The sequence below is a fragment of the Marmota monax genome, unplaced genomic scaffold, assembly GCF_021218885.2.
Source record: "Marmota monax isolate L192 unplaced genomic scaffold, Marmota_monax_Labrador192_F-V1.1 WCK01_AAM20220418_F8-fsc00118, whole genome shotgun sequence".
Taxonomy (NCBI): Eukaryota; Metazoa; Chordata; class Mammalia; order Rodentia; family Sciuridae; genus Marmota; species Marmota monax.
Window position 1 is genome coordinate 3,058,514 of NW_026695231.1, and position 18,456 is coordinate 3,076,969.

Consider the following 18,456-nt stretch of genomic DNA (forward strand, 5'->3'; position numbering starts at 1 on the left):
AGGTTTGGAGACATCTTTATGGGGTAGAAAGAGAAGCGGCCAAGATCTTGTATGGGAAATTTTGAGTACTACATCCTGATCTTTTATTTTTGTTTTGTTTTGCGTTACAGGAGATAGAACCCAGCACTCATGCATGCTAGGCAGGGGCTCTACCACTGGGCTACATCCCCAACGACCTGACCTGTTAGTCTTAACAAACCAATATAAAAATCAGAAATGAAATGTCTCATGAACAGACAAGAGTGGGCTACTTTATGTATCTCTACCTGTCTTCTTTGTCTGTTGGGGCTCAAACCACCGTCCACTGATCTATGGTGCCCTAGTGAGCTGAGTACTTTGAACTGAAGGACATTGGAAGGCTTCAAAGCAAGGTCTTTGTGACCTTCTCCCATCCTCCATTCTCCCACCACTGATTCTCCCCTGAACTGAAATATAGAAGCCAGAATTTCTTTCTCCCAAGAGGGTTATAGACACTAGAACTCTCCCCACCAACACTGCCCCCCACCAACTGTAAAACCTAGAAAGGTCACTCTCTTGCTCTTTCTCCTTTGAAGATTCTTATTCCAGTGGATCTTTTCCTATTCCTGGGAAAAAAGAAAGCTACACAAAGTGGTCAAGAAGAATCTGAAAGACAGGTCTTGCCGGGTTTCTCTATGAAGTCTATTAGCATTAGATGATACATTTTTTATTTGCTTGTTGTTTATTCCAGTATTAGGGATGGACCCCAGGGCCTCACTCGTGCCAGCAGGCACTCTACCACTGAGCCTGAGCCACATTCCCAGTCCCTAGATGATACCCTTTTGTCTTATTACGTTTCCAAAAGGCTGTCCATTCTTCACCGAACCTCAGCATAAACGGTTTTTCTTTGATCTTTGAGTCTTCATTCCCAAAGGCTCCTGTATCACATAAAACTTTGATTAAATATATTTGTTATGCTTTTCTCTTGCAAACCTGTCTTTTGCTACAGGAGTGTGGGCTGTGACCCTTTTGATGGGTGAGGAAAGGGGTCACACCTCTTATTCCTATCTATCTTCCCATCTGACCATTTGTCATGTATCTACCTACGTATCTTTTATCTGACAATCAGTCCATCCAGTTTGTTTCCTGAGATTCCCTCAAATAATCCTTGGGTCCATAAACATAAAGCATGAACTACTCATAGGGAGGGTCATAACTGAGAAAGGAGAAGTGGTAAGGCTTATGGATTCTAGGGCCAAGAGGACAAAAAGTAAGGCACTCTTCATCTTTGATTAGTTCACAGTATCTTTACACTTGAGGCATGCACACTGAACATTCTTTCATAATCAACAAATTGAAGATGATAAAGGTTTCCACCAAAAGACCAATTATTCAGTTTTGGTGACCATTTTACATGTGTACATGTAACTGCATACAGCTATGACCACAAGAGCCAGGAACTTCTCAGCAAAAAGCTGTTAGAGAGCAAGTTAAGACTGACCAAACTAGAGGTTTTTTTTTTTTTTTCCCTTTAAGGTTACTGTTATAAATTTAAAAAAGATTTATCATGTAAGATGTCATAGAAAATACAGATTTGCTACTTTTAATAAATATAAAATAACTACAATTATTTATTCACAGATTCTATAATTTGACCAGCAACACAGTAGATTAATGTCAGTTTATATTTCTGTTTGCAATGTATTTTCTAATCTAGTGAATACTACCACCATTATGCTTGTTGTTCATTAAAAACTGAAACTATTATTTACTTAACCTGCAAAGGACTAATTATTGCATTTTGCCATAAATAATTTTAATTACATGCAGTGTCATCATCTGCCACTAATTTGCCATAATTACACTACATATACTCACTTATCTTCCCTTGAAAAAGTGCATCTTAGGAATCTACTTGGAGAAGAGTCTTTGTCAAAATATGTTCCTTGGCTAGTATCACCAAGATCATTTGGATCCCTGTATCAGAATCTCTGGAGAGAGGACCTGGGAACCTACCCTCTTAATTTACTTCAACGTAATTTTTTTTTTTTTTTTTTTTGGTACCGGGGATTGAATTCAGGGGATTTGACCACTGAGCCACATCTCCAGCCCTATTTTGAATTTTTTATTTAGAGAAAGGGTCTCACTGAGTTGCTTAGTCCTTCGCTTTTGCTGAGGCTGGCTTTGAACTTGTGATCCTCCTGCCTCATTCTCCTGAACCGCTGGGATTGCAGGCTTGCTCCACCGTGACTGGCCTACCACGTAATTCTTGTGCCCAACATTGTCTGAGAAACACAATGAGCTGTTCTCTGGAGAACCAGGCACAGAAGTTTTCAGTTTCTACCCATGTTATGTATTGAAAAAAGTACTTTTTTGTTGACTTTGGCACTATCTTCAGTCATTTTAAAAACTGTATGAATGCATCTCTTTTAGTATGTCACTAACGTAGTAATCATCATAAAGCTTACTACCATGGATGTCACAGTTCCAAACAGAACCAGAGTTCACTAACTTGGCAGAACTACCCCTTATCTCCTTGTTTTCACTTCTTGAAACCCTGATATTTCTGGAACTTGTGGGGTTATTCCTTGCTACCCAGATGACTATTATTTTAAATGCTCCCAATTCCTCTCAGCCCAACATTTTTTCTTCCAATTTTATTCCAGGAGGAAAGCAAGAATTTGTAAGCAGAAGTAATTTTTATGTTTTTGTTTTTGTAAGTGGGAAAGAGAAGAGCCACTACTCTGCTTAGGATAGGAGGAGAGATATAGCCAAAGAGTGCCTCCATCAACAAGTCAGTCCTTCTTCAGCACATGACAGTAAAAACGTTTTCACTTTAATATTTGCCTCAATGGCCTCTATCTTTCTGAATTAACTTCCTTAGTTTGGATATTTTGCAAGTATTGTCTTGGTAAAATGTGAAATTGGTCATGTCAATTCAAAGGGGGTTCCTGATGTGTTTTTTTCTTGATCTTAAGAAAAATCCATTATTTGAAAAAATATTTTATGATTCTTTTGAAAATGCTACATGTTAAAACCAAGGGAACATATGTTGGTGATTGTGATATTTTTCTATACCCAAAACAAACCAGCACCACAACAAAAACCACAAAACAACAACCAAAACCAACAACCCTTTACTCTGTTGACTCCTGAAGTATTGATGGTGGCTATCCTTGCAATTTGAAAGTTTGTACTTTCTAGGCTGCTAATTATAAGAGCTATAATAGCTAACTTTCAGAGGATTAAGAAATGGAGGAATTGTTTAGCGCTCTGCAACTTCTGTGATGTCCTTTAACATGCTTCCTTGTGCAATAAGGACACATTTTGATTAAAATAAAGATTTTAACAATTCTGAGGACAATTTCATATCAAGTAGAACTAAAGACACAATCAGGACAACTTCATATGAAGCAGAACTAGAGACACAATCTCCCTGTTTACAAAAGCTGGAGACTGTGAATATATTTTCTTAAGAATTCACATCAGAAATAAAAATCCAGCATGAACAGCCATGCCAGTAATTAATAAGTAGAGTAAACAGGTTGCATGTTAACAGGCAAACAATTAAATTATTTGTTTCCTAGGGGCATGTAATGAGATTGTTATCACATTCCCATGAGGGAGACAAATAGATATTAAAAAGGTCTTTCCAATACCTGTATTGGCTAAGGCCAAGAGCTAATTCAATAGATTCGATCAAAATCACTGCTTCTTTCACTGCTCTTGATTTATGACTTTGGCTGTAGTTAGTCATCACTCATTGCAGTTTGCTCTCCAGTGCTCATAAATTATGCCTCATAAATAAAAAGATACAATCAAGGAAATCATATCAATTCATCTACAACCTTGGGGTATATTTTCCCATGGCATTCATGCTAATGCCTTTTTAAAGGGTAGCTTGTCGTGGGTTTTGAATATGTTTGAATAGCAATATGCCAAGTTGGGCTTTGCCAGAATTGTGGTTTGGGAGACTCGTCACTGAAAAGAAAAGGCAATAAATCTGAAATTACATGATTACAAGATTATTTTATTTCATGAGTAGCCCTGCAGGCTACAGCCATAAAGGAATAACTTGCTGAAAAGATCTATGTAGCTGTCTATTCCACTATCCACCTGTCTGATTTCCTTTTATCATCAAATGGACTTTTTTTTCCTGCATCTCTGTTTGCATGGTACTTTACCGGATATGTTACAGTCACACTTTTACAGATAGAGTCTCTGTAAAACACTTTGGATCCAGGCTCCTTTCATCTAAAACACTTTGGATCAGGCAAGATGGAACATGATTTTAATTGAATTCTGGGACCCAGGGGAGGAAGGGTACAGCAGGACATTGTCTTGCTTCCTACTGGCACTTTTGAAATTCAGAGACGTGAAACAACTAAAGAAATTACATGGTACTTCCCCTGCTGGGAATGGGTGTCTTCTTTCGTGACTGCTTAGCATACTGCCATGCTCATTGGAGTTGTTCCATAAATACGAATATGGCTCTTTTCTAAAATGTGAGGAAGGAAAATATGAGTGGGAAATACTGAAATTGACCTTGATTCATTTTTAATAATAATGAAAATGTGAAATGTATTACATGTTACTCTTTATTGCTTACATATGCTTTCCCTGAAAGAAAACAGGAACTCCGTCCCATTCACCTCTCCTAGGGGAAGTTAATTGGTTTATGCTTTTGTTTGTATATTGTGTGTTTGAATCTATTTCATCCTCCTAACAACTCTATGGGGTTACCCTCACTTTACAAATGATGAAACTGAGGTGCAGAGAAGTTTATCCAACTTGGAAAGTAGTAGGGCCAGCCTTCCCCTATAAATATGAGATATAAAGGCCCAAACTTTCTACCACTTTCTCTGTGAAGCCACTGAGGAAGGCCTGGCATGGCTTCCAATGTGTGGATTGCTGCCTGGGCCTGTTGCTGAACGCTGTAGGGACTGCTTCTGTGGAGGACAGCCCCAAAGTGAGATGGTGGAAACCTCCATGAACCCGGTGGCATCCATTCCTGCCATTTGTCTTGCTTTAAACAATATTGAGTATTATACAGAGGCAAGTGCTACTCACATTCTTCCCACACTGTTCAAAACATGTAGAGATGTATCAAAATTCCATTATGCTTCCTAAAATGATAATTAGACCCTAACTGATGTAGCTTATACTTTCTCCACAAAAAGTTGTGAGAGTAAGCTAAGAGAACAATCACCAAGTAGGATTAACATCTCCAGGAATGAGAGTACAGTTAACTAGGTAAGACTACTTATCCTCCAGGAATTCAACAGGGTGAGCCATTTCTAGGTGCCAGACACTGGTCTATGAACTGGGCAGTGATCAAGGCTGGAATGAACACATGGGTGGCCAGAGGCAGTCATGAAGAAGCAGGTAATGGTACCTACTAGAAAGGAGAAGATTTACTGTGGGGTGACGTATGCATGGTAGTAGAGTAGAGATGCTTGGCTTGTCTAGGAGGTTCTCTCAGGAGGTGGTGATCAAGCTGGGGTGCACCCGACAGGAGGCCACCATGTGAAGATGGAGAGAAAAAACATTCTGTGAAAAAGGAAGAGCATGTGCAAAGAATGTGGATTCTCAGCCCAGGGCTGGTATGGCTGGCCTTAGTGAGAAAGAATCAGAGGGCAGCAAGAGAAGGATAGAAGCAGAAAGATATGAAACCATGAAAGTCCTCATGGAACCAGAGAGGAGTTTGTGTTTTACGTGAAGCTAAGGGAACACTCCCAGTGGGTCAATCACTATTTGATTTGTATTTGATAGGAACAGTGAGTACTGAACACTTTCTATGCATTTATGTATTAAATTTGAATTTAATATGAAACCATGTCCTAGCCTTTCAATTAAGGTTCACAGCAATAAGTCTTTTCACCCTAATTTTAAAGCTAAGGAAACTAAAGCTTAGTGAATTTTAAATCACTCGAGGAGTATCCAGAGCCAGCAAGTAAATGTACCCCTAAAATGTTGGGAAGTCGGCTTCTGAAGCTGGTAAAGAAGCTATCATTTAGCAGAACCTTCACTGACTGTCGGGCCTGAGTTCTGACTGTGCCCCCCTTTTCACTGGGTAATTTGCTAAGTGATTTAGATACCTGATGATTAAAAATAATAATAACTACACCTGCCTCATAGGACCATTCTAAGAGTTAGATACAATAATGTTTCTATAAATTCACGAGGAATGGGGTAGAGAATAATTACGTTTATAAATAGTTAGCCAAGATTTTGAAAGCTCCAGAGACATATAAGAAAGCAATTTGGAAGCAACTGTGACATAGAATTTTAAAACACAGGGTTTGAAACCTGAATCTTAAGGTTCAAATTTTATCCTTCTCTGCTCTACATCCCTGGACACGTTACCTATTTTCTCACTTCCTTAGCTCTCTCACCTGGAAAATGATATTAACCACACTTACCTCAAATGGTTGTTTTGAGAGTAGTTAATTCACATAAAGTTCTTAGCATATTTTTTTTAGCATACAACAAACACGAAATAAATAATAGTGGTTATTATTATATTACTTGTGTGAAAAAAAAACATGGAAGACTGAGTTACAGTTGGGAAGAGACAATGGGACTAGTAACAACTTAGTAACTCACTTCTGGGTCCCAATTAGTTGTTATGGATCAATGAGAGATTTGCAAACCTTATAACATTCTGTGTTCAGCCCACATGTCTCTCTTTATCTTTCTTCCAAATTCTTCACTCCAGAGCTTTAAGGGCTAGAATAAATAAAAGCCTGGATTTTCCAGAAATATTTCTCCTATACTAAAATTTATTCATTGGATAGCATTCTCTATTTTGCCTTATTACTGAAAATTTCTCAGAAAGTCCCCAAGCAAAAATTGGTGGGAAAACTGGATATCTATATGAAAAAAAAAAAATGAAACTATATCCCTATTTCTAACTGCACAAAAATTAACTCAAAATGTATCAGAGACCAAGTATATTTGCAGAGAGCCAGAAAATTTGCAAATGTTAGAACAAAAAGTATGAAAAACGTTTTGACATATGAGCATAAGCAAAGAGTTCCTGAAGAGGACTCTTAGAGTTCAGGAAATAAGAAAAAGAATCAATAAATGGGATGTCATCGAATTTAAAAAGCTTCTCAACATTGCCGCAGTCTGGCTGGGCACAAATGCCGCAGTCTGGCTGGGCACACACAGCTTGTAGATTCAAACAGCAACTCTTTATTCCCGAACTCACACCAGCCGTCTACAATCACGTTCTGGGGAAATCCACGTTCTCTGCCCAAATCCACTCTCACTGGGCTTCTGTCCCCCAAAGATAAACTTAAAATAACCCTTTTTACACTAAACTTTTAAAATTTGGATTCATAAGGACTTAGTGCTGCGGAAAGACATATGTATCCAAAAAATGTACATAAGCCTAAGGTACTTTGGAAAGATATTCTAACAGGACAATGGAAAGGTCCTGACCCAGTGATTGTCTGGAGTCGGGGTTTTGTTTGTGTGTTTCCACAGGGAGAACAGCAGCCGATTTGGATTCCAGAGAGATTAACTAAAACAATTTCTACAGATCGAAAAGAAGATGATTTGACTCAAATCCATGGCAGCTGATATCCAGAGCTCCAGCTTGGCCATTCTTACATCTGCGACAGTGATTAACCAGGATGCTTTTTTCAATAGCTATTTATTATTGCATTTTTCCATATCATAAGGTTCTATTTTTATTTTTTGAGCTCATACAAACCTAGGTTAAAGTTTTTCTGATCAGTTTTATTTTTTGACTGTGGAGTTTTTAAACATTGCAATGGAGATTTCACCCAGGTAAAGCTAATCAGAATGGGGGAGATGCTGGGAGCCATTAGCCAAGTAGGTATGACAATTTCCTTGCCAGCGTACCTCATGTTGCAGTGACATTGAATGTAGGTGACCTTGCTCAAGGACCAGGGCGGATTAGGGTGTTCCCGGTTTAGGATAATCGGGTTTAGGGCGTTCCAGGTTTAAGATTATTCCTGCTGGGAATAGGGCGTATCCTGCTGCCTGAGTTCCCCTTGAGTTCTCACGGGATTCAGACAGTATATTTTGGGAGAGAGAAGCCCAGTGGGAGTGGATTTGGGCAGAGAACGTGGATTTCCCCAGAACGTGATTGTAGACGGCTGGTGTGAGTTCGGGAATAAAGAGTTGCTGTTTGAATCTACAAGCTGTGTGGTGGCTCGTGATTGTGTGCCCAGCCAGACTGCGGCACAACATCAAAGAAAACAAGAGTGAAGAGACATCCAACATAAAGGAGGAAAATCTTAGCTATTCTTAACAACAGAAGATTAATACCCAAAATATATAAAGAATGCCCAAAACTCAACCTTAAAAAGGCAAATAATGTAATCAAGACATAGGCAAATGAACTGAACAGAACCTTCTCAAGAGAAGTAAGTACAAATGGTCAACTATATGAAAAATGTTCACTATCTCTAGCCTTTGGGGAAACACAAATCAAAATGACACTGAGATTCCATCTCACTCCAGTTAAAATGGCAATCATCAAGAATAGTAATAGCAATAAATGCTGTTGAAGACAATGGGAAAAAGAAACCCTTACACACGGTTGGAGGGAATGTAAATTAGTACAGCCATTATGGCACTAAGTGTGGAGGTTCCTCAAAAAGTTCAAAATAGAACTGTCATAGAATCCAGCTGCATAGTTCCTTGGTATTTAGCCACAAGAATTAAAGTCAACATGCTTTGGAGATACATGCATACTTATGTTGACTGCAGCACAATTCACAATAGCCAAGTCATGAAATCAGCCTAGGTATCCATCAAGAGGTGAATGGATAAAGTAAATGAAATATATATAAACATATATTAATGCATATATTCAGTCATAAAGAAGAATGAAGTTATGTCATTTGCATGAAAATGGGTAGAACTGAAGCTCAAAACTTTGAGCAAAGTAATTCAGACTTAGTAAACTGAGGTATGTTTTCCCTCACGTGTGGGAGGTAGAAAGGAAAAAAAAAAAACAGGAAAAGGAGACACCGTGAAAGTAGAAAGGAGACTATTAGGGTAAAGGGAGGTGATTAGGGGAGGAAAGAAAGAAGGGTGTGGGTGTTGGGGAGTGAAATTGATTAAACTGTGTTTTTGAGTATGTGTAAATATGCCACCATGAAACCTACCGCTTTGTGTAACTAATGCACCAATAACAAATGAAAACATTGGAGCAACTCAACGGGTCCTTCATTGAAAAGAATTTTATTTCTGGTTTCCATTACGAATATGCCTATAGCATCAAGGAGAGAATTGTCCAGTTTCTTAGATGCTTATAGGCATCTTAGTAATGATCAGATCCATCAAGGGATAGATAAATCAATTAATGGGAAGTCTCAACTATCTCTTAAAGATCTCAATCAGAGGCATCCGATTTACTTAAATATGTTAGTGTTGTTTCCACCTATAGATTTGATTGCCTCATTTAGATCAAGGCATTTATTTAGAATTTGATGGAAATATATCATTGGTTCAAGTACTTAAGTGCAATCCACCTTAAGTCTTCAGATTTACTTAGCGGTTTATCAATATCGAGAGACTGGCAAGCCAAAGCCTGTCAAGTGATCATCTAACCCTGGAAGGATTCTACCCGAGAAGGCAATGTGGTGTGTGGGGTGAGAAGTGCCAGGCTGAGGTCTGGGGGATGTGCTGGCTTTTCTCCAGATCTATTTCCTGACCTTCTCTGGACTCTCTGACATTCTCTGTATCCCAGGAGGCTGACTTCCACAGACCCCCCTCACCTGGATCATTTCTCCTCTGGCCTCTTTCCAGCTGGATTTGTTCCAAGGGAGGAGAGAGTTCAGAGTCTATATGTCTCCTGCTCCCCTCTCTTTGGCACCACAGTTTGACAAGGTTGCCTTCCTTCTCAAAGCTTCTCCCCTGTCCCTTCAGACCTGGAAGGTGACAGTTAGTCCCTGGATAATTCAACATCCCTTATTGAGTTTCTGAATTCTGCCCACACCTCCATAATTGGTCTCCTCATAAAATTCTCTTCAAATACCCTTTGGAGTGTGCCATCTGTTCCTTGTTAAGATCCTGATGGATATAGAGGAGAACATTTTGAACTTTTACACTGGTACCAATAAGAGTGCTTGAGAGATGCATTTGATCATAAGAATGGAAATTTGGAAGAATGTTCATGGTCATCCTGATCCTCCTCCTCCTCCTCCTCCTCCTTCTCCTCCTCCTCCTCCTCCTCCTCCTTCTCTTTCTCTTCCTTCTCCTCTTCCTCCTATCTCTGTTTTTCTGGGTGAGACTCAAGATATAGAGAAATAGTGCCTCCTCATTTGTCTGTGGAATGATTTTGGTTAGGTAACTCTTTCATACCCCCTCTGCTGTACCCATCAGCCTGGCCAGGTAGTTAAATAAGAGTTGTTATGAGAATTTGGTGTGGAAACAGTGCTGTCTCTGAAGAGGAAAAGGCCTGTGCTACCCTAGGTCTGTTTTGCCATCACTTAGATCTTTTAAACTTCTATATTTAGAGCTATATCTCTATGGAAACATTATTCATGGACAAGTTTCTTTGTCTTATCAAACTAAACTTTAGGTCCCTAAGGGTTTTGTTTCTTGCTTCACTCTTACTAACTACACACTCTGAACATGGTAGGTACTTACTAGTGAAAAGTTATTAAATACTCTCTTTATAGGATAAAGGAAAATAAGTAAACCATGTCTCATGCCTTCCTGGATGTCTTTGCAGGACCTAAGCTTTAAGTGACTTTGGAGAGCCTTTGCTTTCATGGTCTCATCATGGAACCAGAATTCTTTGCGAAGAGCCTCATAGGAAAACAAGTTGGAATTACACATTATCTTCATTAGAAAATTCCAGAGGGTTTCACATTTTTTTTTTGTTCCAGCCAGCATCCAACACAGAGAAAAGAGGATCAAATTACATTTGCAAAAGGGTGAGAACCCACCCATCTTTAGCTGAAAAACTTCTCTCAAAGCACATCAAAGTCTGCCAACAATAGCAGCTTCAGAATAGAGTCCTAAGAAACTCCACAACAGACAGAAGAAGAGCAGGGAGACCTGGAGCATGCTTTTGAATGTGCTCACACACAAGGCCAGAGATGTCCCACAGGCAACAGAATACCTGAGGGAAAAAAGTGAGCCACCCCCATGGCCTAGTGACACATCTGAGTTTTCTCTGCATGGAAATGTCCTAGTGGCCTTCAGTCTAAGCTGTAAGCTCGGACACCAAAGTTTTAGAACAAATGCACCGCCTGAGTCACACAATATCAATAAATCATTTAAAACCTTGATCTGTGGGAAGTGGGGGTGGAGGGAGCTCAGTTCTTGTGGGAGAAACTAACCAAACAAAAGCCTCTATGGTGGTCAGAAATACGTTAGTGAGATTAATACCTAATTAAATGCAAGTCCAAAACCAAACAGAAAACAAGCTCAATAAGTTGTCTCTAAATGGGATACAGAAAATGCTTAGGGAAGGGACAGGGTAAGGGTGGCGGCTATAGAAAACAGCACTATGAAGTGTGTAGCTGGTCAGACTACATATGGGCTTTGGGAGAAATTTTAGTCATGGCTATGTGGGCAAATTATTATTATTATTATTATTATTTTTCTGAGAAGAGAGATGGCAAGGACAAGGAAGGTTGATCTGCCTACTGAAGGAATGTCACAGCTTCAGAGCCAATTGTGCTCTTGATTAGAGACTTTTACATTCTAATATTTTATTAATGATTCATTTGTACAGACAAAAGAATTCTTTAAACTCCGCTCTTTTCCATCTTGAAGAATGTATTTCCTTCTTTTAGCTGGTTGGGGGCTGGAAAAGAGGGAAGGGGCTTGGACCTACTATGCAGCAAGTATCCTGCTAAACACACAAGATATCTTAGTTCTCACAACCCACCCATTATTTGATGAGAAAAACGAGGCTGTGAAATATTAAATATCTAATATGTTGTCCCAGGTGTGTGTTCCTAACTTGGTCTTTTCATTTGGAGAACAGAGAAGCTTTCAGTATCCAAAGTGAAAGAGCATAGAGTGCATATAATTCACAGGTGTAGAGGATTTGTCAATAGCATTGGTGTGTTCCCGGTACTGAGCTAGTTCTCATTTTTCTGCTAAGAGCATTTCTCCTACACCCCATATAGCCCTGAATGCAGAAAGGGGAGTTAGGAGCAGCCTGCCCAACTGTAGGACTTTATTCTCTTGGGTCACAGAAAACCACATGTGCAATAGGGCAAGTCAGAGTTCTGCACTTGGTGGATTTATGAATATTGGGAGAAAGAAGTCCTCTGTCCACTCTAAGGAGGGAAGGTAATAATAATAATGATTATTGTTGTACTAGTTGAATAGTTTCTGTGTATAAGCTAGTGATTAGAGATTTTTAATCTCTAATCCCTCCATGGGATCCCTCCATGGGATCCTCCTGTGGTCTTCAGTCAGCTGCCTTTGGCAGGGACAGTCAGGATCCCCTTCTGTCTCCTTCACAACCCTTTCTTTCAACCTTTTGTTTATGGACATTGCTGATTTGTTAGACGACAGCAGACTGCTGTCCTGTGCAGGCTCCTGCATCACTGGGCCCAAGATCAGATGAGTGAGTCATAGGGTTGCCTCTAAGACTGACCTGTGGCTTCTTAATCACCCAGTCATGAGGCAGCAGAAGACTTCTGAGTCCCTGAGTGTGTGGGGGTGCTTATCGCAAAAATCTGTCAAAGTGAGGAAGTTTCAGGAAAACTAATTAAGTCACTGACAGCATGATTCAGTGAAAGGGGGAGCCCTGGCAGGCCCTAGCAACTCCGTGGTGAGTCATTGCCTTAAGCGAGAGTATGAATATGAATGCACAATTACTAAGAGCTACTCATTAGCCTCAGCTCACTCCCTGAAGGTAAAAACTGAAACTTGCCAAGCTGGGGTGCTGCTCAGTGGGAGAGCACTTGACTAGCACATGTGAGGCCCTGGGTTCAATCCCCAGCACTGAAAAAACAAAAACAAAAATATCACAAGAAATTGAAGCATGGAGTAAGATTCACATCCAAGTCTCTCTTGAAGCCTGTGGGGAGACAACTGTCCTAATTTGCTTGCTGAACAATTAAGAACTTTCCCTCACAGAATTTGGAGGTTGTGACAGTCAGCTTTGCATAGTTGTGACAAAATACCTGAAATGAGCAAAGCATTGCATTCTTCCTGTTTGCAAAACCAGCATTACATGACACCAAGGTCTGCTGCCAGAAGGAACTCAAATCCACTTGAAACACTGCTGCAGCTGCCTCTGAGTGCTTGGATGGCTGAACACAGGGAAAAAGGGTCCCAGGGAAATAATTCCTTAAGTGGCCCTGAGCAGGCAGGATACTCTTAGTGGGCCACTTTGGGCTTTCTTCTCAAAGCAATGTCTTTGAAATGAGTTAACACTTGAGCCTTTCATGGATGGGTTCTTGCTAATTCCTGAGCTGCTCTCAAGGCATCTTTCCTATTGTACCAATGCAAAGTACTTGACTTCTTTTTAATGGTTCTGTTCTTTCCTTCCTTCCTTCCTTCCTTCCTTCCTTCCTTCCTTCCTTCCTTCCTTCCTTCCTTTCTTTTGTAGCCATACCCTGGTTGTCCACAACTTTTAAAGTATCCCTTACTGGCAAGTTTTTCAAATCTTTCTGTCTGTTTCTTGATCCCAATTTTCACAGTAAATCTGGCTAAAATCTGCCAGCAATATCTGCTACCTCCTGAATGCTGTGCTGCCTTCAAATTTCTTCCACCAGGTTAATTAGTCTTTCACCTTGAAGTTCAACCTCACTTAAAAGTCTCAGGGTGTGAAAAAAGTATAGACAAGTTATTTGCCAGAATGTAATATGAATGGCCTCTAGTCCAATTCCCACTACTCCTCATTCGCATCTGGGACCTCATGAGCACAGTCTTTACTTTCCACATTCCTATAACATTTTGATTTTCTGAGATAACATCAGAATTGTCCAGTGTGCTCTACTGGACAATTCTAAGCATTTTATAATCTGTTTCTTCAAATCTTTTCAAACTCCTTCTGTCAACAGTTCAAGGCTTTTGAACAACGTGGTCAAGTATAGTTAATACATAGTTATAGAAATGACCCGACTTATTGATACAAATTTTCTGTGTTAAGTCAATTTTCTGTAGCTGTGGCAGAGTATTTGACATAAATCAATTTGTAAGGAGGAAAGAACTCTTTGGGCTCAGAGTTTCTGAGGTTTCCAAAAGCCATGGTTGACTGGCTCCATGGCTTTTGGACTGTAGTGAGACACATCATCACAGCAGTGGGCAAATGGGTAGAAAAAACAGGCTCACCTCATGGAAACCTGGAAGAGAGAGAGAAGTAGGGAGAGGGCCCCAACATACCCTTTGCAGGCAAGCACCCACCAACCTCTTTCCTTCAACTAGGCCCCGCCTCTACAAGGTTTCTCTCTAGGGACCAGTCTTTTTATCACATAAGCTTTGAGGAACACCTAAGATACAAACCACAAAAAAAGCTGTATATTGAATATAGTTGTACAGCACAATTTTGAAAGAACTGAAGACATAGTTGAGCAGCCTGTGGGTAAAATCATATTTGATTTGTAAATATTCTGTAGCACTGCTGAATAAACCTGTGATCTTCATTTAAGGAAAAGTCTTTGCACTGGAAGGAATTCATTTAGGATAGAAGCATCTCACTTATGTGTAAAAACACAGAGTTGTTTAAGAATTAGATTTTCGTACATTGTATTTGAAATAAGAATGTTTTCTTTCGAATGGGATGTTGCACTACATTGCTCTACAAAGTCACCCACATGTCCTCCTGAAATATAGACACTTCTAAATTTTTTGAATCCCATTTCAGACTTTACAGGTTTTATGAAAGCTTATCCTTCAGAGTTTAGTCCTTCTGAATCTAGGAATTCTAGAAATTGAGTTGAAACGACCCAAACTAGAAAAGTGCTCTGTTTTAAATGATGTCAATGCTTATAAAAAAAAAAAAAAATAGAACAATGGTGAGGACAACCAAAGAAAACCCAAGAGGGAAAGAAAGAAATTATTTGATTGAGACATCAGCTTCCCAGAAAATATATTCTGTCCTCTTCTGTAGCTTCATACAAAACAACAAGATTCTTCTTTAAGAAAGCTATAAGGGGTTCAGGGTGTAGCTCAGTGGTAGAGCAGCACTTGCCTAATGTGTTCAAAGCCCTGGATTCAATCCCAGCACTTAAAATAAAGGCACTCACATTGGCTTTTAGTACTCCTATAATCCCAGCTACTTGGGAAGCTGAGGCTGAAAGAGGAGTTAGAATGCAGTCTGAGCAACATAGCAAAACCCTGTCTCAAAAAAATTAAGTGTAACTATAGATAGACCAAGGTAAATAAAATAGTGATCAATTATTCAATAACATCAAAGTGAATCAGGCATGTATGAGGAGCTGGCTTCTCTTTTCTAAGCAATCTACATTACAACAGTTTGCAACAAGGAGTCTCAACCCTGGCTGCACATTAGGATCACTTGGGGACCTTTTGAATTTCTGGGATGCCTGAACTCATTCAAGAAATAAGAACTCCAGAGGAGTGGGGCCTGGACTCCTTCAGGAGTGTAGTCACAGTTCCCCCATGGGATTCTAAAGTGCAATCAGGGCCTGGAACCTGAAAAATCAAGCTTAAAGAGGTTACTGCTACTCTGGGGAAATACTTTTTTTTTTTTTTTTAAAGGGCTGTAGACCACCTAAGCTGAAGTTCCTCCATCTTCTCCTCTTCTCAGGAATCTGCACTTTTAACAAGCTCTTTGGGTAATCCTTCTCTGCAAGGAACCTACCTTAGGACATTAAATATTGAGGTGCTACTGAAAAAGATAGTGTGATATCACATGACTTTTTCAAATGAACTAACTGCCTAGCTCGTTATGAGAATTGTTATGTGATGAGTGACATGTTAACCCTTGACCTCCATGGTCTTCTATAGTGAGTGGTTCCCCCTCTCTCTGTGACCATCCATTTCTCCAGATATTTCCAGATCCTCTTGTCTGTGAGAACTTACCTACACTATATCCGTTTCTGCCACAGAACAACTCATCTGATGAATTAATTTAGACTAGAGAATGCTGCCTTGTTCTCCCTCGTAACTAAATCTTAGCAGCTGCCTTCAACAACTGAACTCAAAACCAGAAGTGAATACAAGGATACAGGGCAGTGTGGGAAAGTGCCACTTCTGACACTCAGGGCATACCATGTGGATGACTACCCTCTCAGTGACACAGCATGGCCATTCCTCTGACAGATAGTCCCACACCTCTGGGAGTTTCTCAGCTCTTTTGTTTTAACTCCCAACAAAGATATAAATTAACTTAACAACACAATCATCTGCAGAAGATTCAAATGATTGTCAGGTGTTAGGTAAACAGATCGTGTGTAGGGCAATGAAGGTATTTCCTCAAATGCAACTTACAGATGAAGGGACACTCAAGTGGCTTTACAAGCAATGCAAATTCATCTCAAAGACAAAATGCTCTTTTGTTAAGGGAAAATAAATTCCTTTAGTACATAGCTTCCTCAATGACTTTCATGGAATTACTCAGGGTCCATAAAAGCTCATCATTCACACAGGCTAAATAAATCTAATAATCTAGTTCATTTATTTCAGCATTTAATCTTTGCTTTTCAAAATATCATTTTCCATGAGAACTGGGTCTAATAGACTCCATTTCCCTCCCTGCTCCCTATCCTTATGTTGTAACAACAGAGGATTAGTTAATAAATGCAAATTTGAGATCAGTTTGTTCTGAAAAACCAAATTAAATGCTTTCATTTGGGTGAGATGAGTATGGAGGCGATCTGTGACGCAGAGCTGATAATAACAGTTACAAAAGACACAGCACAGCCTGAGATTCTTAACTTGCCAGCCCTCTGAAATGTGGATCCCTTGATTATCCTTAACTCCTGATGAGAAATTTACTACAGAGAAGACACGTTTGGAGTTTACCACTCCGTAGAAAAGTGAGATGAGAAGGCTACAAAAAATGTGACCAGTAGATATTCCAGTGACATGATGCCATTCCCAGGATGCTGTCATTACTGGTTTGCATTCAGTTGGGTCATGTAAGTTTTGGGCCAAAGATTTCATGTCAATTCCTTCCTTTCTCACCAAGGTACATTTTTATTCATGAGGGAGAACAGATAATTGAGAACTGAGGAATCTTTGATAACTTGACACTTTTTAGTAAAGATAACAAGAACAGAACAGAGGTATGGCCACATAGGTCCTGACTGTTTCTAACAGTATTCTGTCTCCAACTGTGGCATCAATAGGAATTTTGTTCCTTCATAACATAAGACATAATCCTTATCCTAATCCCTTGGAGCCTGATGTGGTGTGTGTGTGTGTCTGTGTGTGTGTGTGTGTGTGTGTGTGTCTGTGTGCATGCGTGCGTGTGTGTATTAGATTTCAGAAAGGTAATAAGATGTATCTGCTGCATATTTTGTAATATTTCCAGCCTGATGTAGTTAGCCACCTTATAATAAAATATGATATTTTTGCAGTAAAACACGAATATTCATATACTAGTGGAATAAATAAATACTTTAAATAGTCTCAAGTCTATTTACAATGGGCTTTTCTGCCAAATGAGTTGTGCCTAACCAAAGAAACCAAAAATTTGCTTTTAAGAGATTTTTAAATTTGGAATGGCAAACAAAAAATTATGGATTTATATCTGTGTATTTGTCCAAACTATTAAAGAATCTATTTATATTTTTGATTCTTATTAATATTATTGGGAAATTTGTCTCACATATTACTGACCTAAACATACATTTTTTTTCAAGTTTACAAATGTTATCTCTAATCGTCCTCATCCATTTGCTCACCATATGCCTGATGACTTGGTGATTTTATTATTTCTTGTTATGATATGCATTTTTTCCCCTTGCATATACTAGGCAAGCACTCTACCACTGAGCTACATCCCCAGCCCTTTGATAAACCTTTTGAGATGCAGTTTCCTGTTTTAGAATATTTTTCTTGGTATTGCACCTGGCATGTAGTGCTTGCACCAATCAGCAAGCTTTCTTTGACTGTAAGAGGAACAGATTCTCACTTAAGCAGAAGAGTATGTACTGGGAGCAACTGATTCTCACTTAAGCAGACGAGTATGTACTGGGAGCATACAGAATTCAAAGAACACTTGAAGAATCATGCTAGAAAGTAACAGCAAAAAGGAAAACTTCTAAATTGTGGTGAGAGATACTTTACCAGGATTTCTCACTCCCACCTTTCAAAATTCTGAGTGGCTCTGCTCAATATCAGCCCAAGATGAGTCTGAAGGGTTGAGTGTGGCTCCTGTGCCCACCAACTTAGCTAGGAGATACCATGACGTGCTAGTGGGGCCTTCCAACAGTCCTGAGCTAAAGGTGAAGGGAGCCGTTCCTTTATAGCAAATTGGGTTACTACTAGAAGAATGCACAAGGATTCCAACAGCAAAACAAATCTAACAGAAACTCTTTGGCTTTACAAAATATTTTCAGAGAATTATTTTTA

At 39.5% G+C, this 18,456-nt stretch overlaps 1 protein-coding gene across 1 annotated transcript in view; it reads right to left on the reverse strand.

The window, feature by feature from the left end:
* The window catches only part of Ush2a (usherin), a 763,436-nt gene that overhangs the window by 29,217 nt on the left and 715,763 nt on the right, over positions 1-18,456 (reverse strand). The gene's annotated exons all lie outside the window — the stretch shown is intronic.